This window comes from Phalacrocorax aristotelis, chromosome 1 (assembly GCF_949628215.1).
Source record: "Phalacrocorax aristotelis chromosome 1, bGulAri2.1, whole genome shotgun sequence".
Taxonomy (NCBI): domain Eukaryota; kingdom Metazoa; phylum Chordata; class Aves; order Suliformes; family Phalacrocoracidae; genus Phalacrocorax; species Phalacrocorax aristotelis.
Genome location: NC_134276.1, coordinates 45538934 through 45546790, shown reverse-complemented (window position 1 = coordinate 45546790; position 7857 = coordinate 45538934). Strand labels below are relative to the sequence as shown.

The 7857-nt window shown below is 39.9% G+C and overlaps 1 long non-coding RNA gene across 1 annotated transcript; it reads left to right on the top strand.

Moving 5' to 3' along the window:
- The first annotated feature begins 2721 nt into the window (after nt 1-2721).
- LOC142055011 (uncharacterized) lies at nt 2722-7603 on the top strand. Its single transcript, XR_012659765.1, has 3 exons — nt 2722-2837; nt 4289-4404; nt 5333-7603. It is a non-coding gene; the product is annotated as an uncharacterized LOC142055011 (long non-coding RNA).
- Nucleotides 7604-7857: the final 254 nt, after the last annotated feature.

The window sequence follows — 7857 nt, the reverse complement described above, 5'->3', positions numbered from 1 at the left end:
CTGCTATATAATTCAATCCATTTTACTGACTCACGAAGGGTGGAGTAAAATGACAAAGTCTTCTGGTCCTTCAGTTAGAACTTTTCATAATACTGAGCGATTATACATTTATCTGCTTATTAACATCAAGGACAGCACTATGTGAACTCTTGATCTGTAATTACCATTGTAAAACTAACTATAAAGTGCAGCAGAACCAGCCTGACATGTAAAGAGATAGAGAAATATGCTGGATCTGAGGATATACAAATAAAACTAGCCTATCATTAAGAAGTGGGGGGAGAAGGGGGAGGAATCCCAACCATCATGTCATGAAGTCTGATATCTTGGCCAGAGGTCGAGGGCTGTGTGTAGCAGGTAGTGCAATGAAGCCAAAGAAGTATTAAATAATGCTGCCTGCCATAATACAGGAGTACCTGTATGAAGTGTCTTAGGGCAGAAACGAAGGGGATCGTGTGTTTTTGATTCTGCTTTCTCCCATGCTTGTTCATAGAAGTGAGGAATTTAGGTTAAAACATTAAATATGGGTTAGTTGGATTAATAATCCACTTTGCTTTATTTGCTGAAAAAAAAATACTCTATATTTCATGTGTTTTTGACATTCATGTCATGTAGGGAGGAGTCAAAGGTTTTGCGAAGGAGCCTTTCATGGAAGTTTGTGCTACGTGCCTAAGCCCTGAAGGCTGCAAGAAAACCCAAAAGTACACAACTTTCCTGAGATTTAAGAAAGCGTTCTTATTTTGTGTAGGAATGAAACAGAAGATTTTCACAGTTAATAAATGAAAAATGAGAAAACCCTACTTCCAAAGAGGTTGGTTGGTACATCACTTAGATTTGGAATACTTTCCTGTCCTGCCATTTCACCCATCTCACCTTGGTGGACCCTTACCACCAAGCTACTACTCAGTACTTTTTGACGGACATTCCCTGTTAGTAGTAAACTCATATTAGCATCTGAATATTAATTGGAGAAGAGACCTTAATGAGGGGCTTACTAATCTGAGGCAACTGTACTATGAATTGGACCAAAACTACTGTAATATTGTATTGGATTTTTCTCACTGGAACCAAGTGGATTAACAATCTCAATTACAGGAAGGTAGTGAGAGAAGGAAGAGAACAAAGAAGAAAAAAACAGAAGTTCAGACTTGATCCTGTCATGTTCCAATTTTTGGCAAGGGAAAACTGTCATAAAAATTCCTAAGTGACTTAGGAACACAAACCTTGTATTTCAAAGAAGCAGATTTTTAAAACCAGCTAGACAGCTAGAGATTTAGATAGAGTCATCAGGAAGTTTTTTTAAAGAATTGAGCAGCCAGCAGAATATAATTATTGAAATCAATAGGAGTTTGTTCTGGGAATAATGCATTGTTTAAAAATCAGCCAAAGCTGGGATGTCTAAGTTCACAGAGCTTTTCCATTGTCCATGTTCTGATTGACCAGCATGATATAGCAACAAGCTCCAATGACTTGTCCCCAACCATTTTCGAGGTGCAAGTCTCATACCTAGGGTTATTATTTTCCTATATCCCATTTTTCAATTATTCCACAGACACTGAAACAGCCTAACTGGGAAATAAAGACCTATCCTGTCAGAATAGCTGTTAGCTTGGCACTAAGATACTCTTTTGGGAGGTCAAAGTGAATTAAATGCCAATGGTGAGACCCAAAGCTAAGTCTTTCTAAGTGGTTAGGTAATTTAACCACCACGTTGTGGACAGAAACTGCAAAAGTTTTCTGGCTTTCTCAGTCTCCTTAGTCTTCTTTTCTTCCTTATGCATGGGGCTTTATTTTGTGAAAAGGCCTTGCGAACTGAAGCCGTCAGGTGTGATAAGTCAGGAAGGATTTAGGTCTTCCTAGCTTTCATTGCCTAATGTGTCTAGATGTGAGCTAGGTATCTAAATTTCTAACAGGGAAAAATTCAGTTGAGTTTTGGAAACAATTCAGCTGACCAGATGTAGGTGTCTTCTGGACTAAGTCTTAGATGACTTCAGCAAGATTGTAGAACCACTTGTGCAGATTCCTACGTTGTACATACCCTATTTGGGCCATGTGCCTTGAGAAGCCCAGTACTATTTTATCTCAAATAAATACAAAGCCACCCTACATTCAGCAAATCTAAGGTGTGTCTGAGTGTGCAACACTTTGAACACCTAAGCCAACCTTCAGTGAAAAGAGGCAAGCACCATAACAGGACAGCTTAATTCTGGAGTGAGCCAAATCACCTACCAGAGATATGTGTCTCCTTTGAAAAAGAGGAAGGTTATGGTGAATAGGCGCCTTACTTAAGTAGTATGAAACCAGCCTTTCCAGTCTGAAGCTTCTGTGTTGTTGCACGCTTTTGACAAACTCTTCTTAATGGTTACCTTTAGCTCAAGTGATCTGTGTTTATGTTTTGGTGTTGCTGTGTATACACAGTATGTACACATGTGTGTACAGGTAGAAAATAGAAATGTGCTGTTGATGAATATGTTGGGTTCAGAAAGCATAGCTATCACATGAAAATTAAACTCATGATATGAATTACATAGTTCTTAAAAATATACATAGTGGGACTGAAATGACAATTCTAGCTGTTCCGTTCTCATTAGTGACTATAAAGCCTAGGTTAATTGACATGACGTGCCAGTTGTGAAAGAGACATAATCTGTGATTCAGAAGAGGGTGTATCCCATGGTCACAACTGTTTACATTAATAGACATCAATTCCAACACCTGTTTGATTTCTAACTGCTCTGTAACCTGACTTCCAGAACAAACTTTGTAGCCCATTTAGGCCAAGATCTTAGGCCAAGAAGCAAACCCAAGAACTTCATGCAGTCACCACAGAAACAGAGGTAAGCAGTCTAAATTCTTCAGGACTAGAGAATGAAACTTCAAGAATAGAGAATGAAACTTTTAATGAGGAGGTCAAGGATTCTAACAACACCAGCTCAAAGAGGACACAGTGGGTAAGCCTACATAGTAATTAAGGGCAGTCTTGAAAAGTCAGGATCTGAGATCCTTCCATTTATATTACTCCCTCAAGGACTGACTGAACTGGCCCTGCCTGAATCCCTAATGTGGAGGAACCTGGGTGAGAGGAGAGAGAACTCAACATGCTAGGCATGGGGAGGCATGCTTGCCCTGGCAGATCTGGGAGGTCATGGTTTATCCAAGCCTTCAGGCTACTACTACATGCCTGCAAAATGGACAGAAGATGAGTCTGGTTTTCAGGGTGACTGTGTGGAAGTAGACACCTTGCTGTAAACAAATTTAAAGAAGTTTCTTGGAAGACTTTAAGACCAGGGTTGAGACCCAATATTAGGATCACAGCATTGCTATCTCACATGACAAATCCCACATAATTTGATGTTTCATTAAAGTCCAAGTTCCTGAGACAAATTGTTATCTAAAGATCTCAGATTTTTTTTTCTAATGAGAATTTAAGTCTGAGCAAGACACACTGGCCTTTCTGTATACAGCAGATGTAAAGAAAAAGACACCTCCAGAAGGTGATTCATCTTATCCTAAGATAGGCATCTAAGATAGGTCACACAAATTGCCTCTGGTGGTGTTTATTTTCTTCTACACTAACTATAAAAGAAGCCTTGGTTAAATAGCTCACACTTAGATGTCCGATTTTCAGACATCTGGAAGCCATGTGAAGGCAATGTTTGAGAGTCCCAGTGATAGGGCCAGTGAGCCTGGGTTTTGCATTGTGTTAATGGGATGTACATGACTTTTGGCTTTCTTCGACACTAGGCAGAGCTCACTCAGTGCCTGCAAAAGACTGTATAGACACACCCTGTGAGAGATTATCTGAGGGAATTCCCTGAACAGAAAATTTTTTATCCTACCTGCAGCAAAACTTGAGCAACAGTGGCAAAAATGCTGCAAAGCACTGCGGAGAAGTGGTGAATACATGAGGAAAGCTAGAAAGATAGGTCCCAAGGAACGGAATTTCTTTATCTGCCCTGTCCTCAGCATGGGGAATAGCCACAGGCAATAGGAATTCCTCCATACATCTACCACCCTGAAAAATGTGAAACCAATGACAATGAAATATCTGCGATTTCCAGGCATATTTGGCCTAGGGGTTCAAGTGGTCACAGCAGGTTTCCTTCATCACTCCAGTATTTACAACATGGATAACAGACCTTTATTCTTCCACTTCAGTTTGTGGCTTCTTATACATGAGAATGGATGCTAATTGTTAGCCATGTTTATGACAGTAGTGTCCCCAGCAATTCGAAAGATGAATGGACTATCGTCTCAGACTTCACAAGCCTCTTCTTGTTTTTTACAGCTAAGATATATGACTTTCAGGATTAACTGGAAGATGCACCTGCTTTCCCAGGCTTGCAGAGAAAGAGCGGATGGACTGAATGAATGATTGCTTTTGGACAGACTCGCATGGAGATGGTAAAAGATTCTCTAGTGGAGGCTGTGTAGCATAACTGGATAGCTTAGTGGTCATCATGCTGTGCAGAAAGAGTTGGTCTGGATGATCCAATGAACTTTAATTCACTGTTTTCATATTTCAGTCCATAAATTCTTAGAATGATAGAATCATTAAGGTTGGAAAAGACCTCTAGGATCATCCAGTCCAACCATCATCAGTATGTGCAGACTAAGATATAAACACAATAAAACCCTAGACAAATAAATAATGTGAAATAAACTTGTAATCATCAGTCTGGAAAAGATAAGCTTCCTCAACTCATCAAACATGAATTAGATAAAAGGTCTAGCATTTCTGTTTAGCTGCATATTTGTGAGCTTGAAACCCAACCTGATAGTGCTGTCATATGAAATAATAATTGCTGGAAAGACACATACCACATAATCAGCTAAACTAATGAACCTAGGCCCAGCAGAAGACAATGAATGCCTCATACATCTCCCTCGTGTACAAGGAGAGCGTACAGTGCTTTGTGTATAATCATTCAGCACAGTTTCATTCAGTCGTCCATTTAATGCAGGCCAGAAATGCTGGATTCTGCATGCACCATACAATATGTCTGAATGTACACCATGTACAGTCACATTGGTAGGTCTGATAGATTGCATTTGTTGTTTCATAGCCATGTGCATGCTTAATGCCCAGGTGTCGAAAATCCTTCAAACAGTCCTGCCTAATCTTAGCTGGAGCTATCATGAGATTTTCTTCATGTTCTTTAACTAACTGTAGCCCAAATTAATTCTGAGTAATTTTAAAGGTATCTGAGACAGCTGCACTAGATGTGTAGGTGACCTAAATGGTGCCAACAGCCAACAGGGAGAACCAGACACTTCTCAGGGTGCTGAATCACCTTCCAGATGTGTCTTTCTTTCTCTGTTGACTCCCCAGGGGCCTGGAGCAATGAAGCTTCTGGCTTGCATGCTTCAGCCAAAGGTGTTTGGAGGAGGAATTCAGGCCTACATGATCCCTGGCAGAAGAGCACAGAACAGGCCAGACTGCATTCCCTTGAGCAGCTTTCTCATGGAGCCCCATGGGGACCTGGCTACGTGGTCTCTGCCAACAAATCGAGGAGGTCTGGGACCTGGTCCCAAGGCAAGTGATGCTAATTGCCTTGCACCCTCCCTGCTTTGGGGTTGCTGCCTTTCCAGCATATTTTCTCTGGGCAGAAGCAACTGGAGCATCCCAAGCAAAGGCCAGTAGCAATTAAACTGTGTGAACCATCAATGCTCAAGCTTGCTCTATAGCTTTGGCTGACTTTTCATGTCTTCTTAGTGCTCTGTACACTAGTATTTAGATTTTTGAGAAGTACCAAAAATAGCAATCCATTATGTACCCAGTCTCTGCCAATATTAGTCAAAGATGGGTTTATACCAGCAAGGATTTATGCTTCAGGTTCTTTAGCAAAATACCTATGAGCCTACCTTCCCATCCACTCTTCAGTTACTAGCTACAGGTAATTAGTCCAATTCAGAAAATGATTGGGTGTTTGGACAACATGCTTTTACATGTTGCCTCCAGCTGGACACTCAAACCACTCCAGCGTGGGAAGCTACTTAACTCCCACCGCCCCACTGGGTTTTTGTTTTGTCTCTTTTATTTAGTATTTTGGCTCTATACATCTCTGTATTAATTGTAATTTTTAGAATATTTTTACAGTTCTTTGGAAAAATCAGAGTTTGGCATAAAAAGTGACCAAGAAACCATTTTGAGAAATCCTGCCCTTATGCTCTAGACCAGCATTACTCATTCTGCAGTCACTGGCAGATGGTTCATGAAATATTTATTGAGAAATTAAAAACAGCAACAACAACATTGACAACAACAGCTTATATATACACACATTTTGCCACAAGCTATTGAATGAAAACCTTTTCTCCTATGAGGACAGTCGGACAGGGTGCAAGGTGTCCAGAGAATTTGTGCAGTCTCTGTCCTTGGAGGTGTTTGAGATCCAGCTGACCACTGGCCTGAGCAATCTGGTCTGATCGCAGAGCTATCTCTTCTTTGAGCAGGAGGCTGGGCTAGAGGGGTCCTCCAATCCTATGATCCCATGATCCTATGAAACCGGTGTGAATGATCATATAAAATGAAGAATACGTCTCCTGACATTTAGTCCAATATTGATTTGATTTTAAATGAAAATTACAAGATGGTTCTTGGATTTAATTCAAGAGAGGAGCTAGTTGGTGAAAGAAAAAGGTTTTCATAGAAAATCTGATCTTAGTAGTTAAACCTGTTGCACTTTTTTTCAGTCTAACTCATGATTTTGCGTACTTTGAGTGCTGTTTGTTAATTGGTAAGAATTCTTGTCAGAATTTTCTAAAAATGTAAAGCAGCTTCATCTGGATATGTAAGTTTGTTGTGGCTTTCAGTAACTGCATTAGAGCAAGGTTCAGCCAACTTCAGTTTATTTCCACATCAGATCTGTTATCTATATTTCTTTATTTTCAACACAAGAGCATGGCCTGTATCCCATAAATGTTTGGTTTTTACTGTTTACTTACAGACTTGTTGCTCTGAAGTGGTTCTGTGTTTTGTTCTATGGTTCAGTTCTCAAGTCATTAGAAACAGTCCATTTGTTTCAGATTTTTTAGAAGATTGTTTAACTGGAAATTACTCTTTGACACCTTTTCCTATAGTTTTTTTGAGAATGGAAAATATTTAAAAGGGAATAATCGCAGGACTGATGTGTACTTTTCTGCTTAATATTTACACATAGATAAGAATCACACATTCAAAATACTATTCAAAATAGTGAACATGACTATTATAGCTAAGCATGCTGCTTTGAGATCAAAGGTGAAATGTATATGTCACCTGGACTGGTTTATAATTGCATGGATAAAGACCCTTGTAAGAATTCCAGCTTATATTGGTATATTGTTATTGATATCTTTTATTGTAAACAAGGCCTGTGGGGATAGGAAAATTACCCAGGAACATGGGAGAAGAAATGCACTTCCTTTATCTCTTTGTCTTTATCTCTTTTTCTTGTGCAACTGATAAAAATTAATCCCCGATCTGTGAGGCCTGGTGAATCAAGTGACCTACACCAAGAGCAGAGTCAGCTCTGCTCACTCCCTGGAGCACAGCACAGGGAGATATTCTGAATATCAAGATTTTGTAAACAGCAAGAAAAATTAAAAGTTGTGTAATCACATGCTGCCTGCCTGTATTCACTAGTATCAGTGATGGAAATCTTTGTCCTTTCTCTTTCTGTCCTGAACTGCTGCTTGGTGCTGCTATACACACACCAAAAGTTTTTCAACCTAGAGATATCTCCAGATGGTTTGATGGCAGCAGCAGAGAGTCTGAAACCCACATAGCACTCTGGAACCATTGCCTTCAGCAACAAGGCTGTATTAATGGGGTTATTATTAATCATCTTACCATACTGGCACAGACCACCAAGC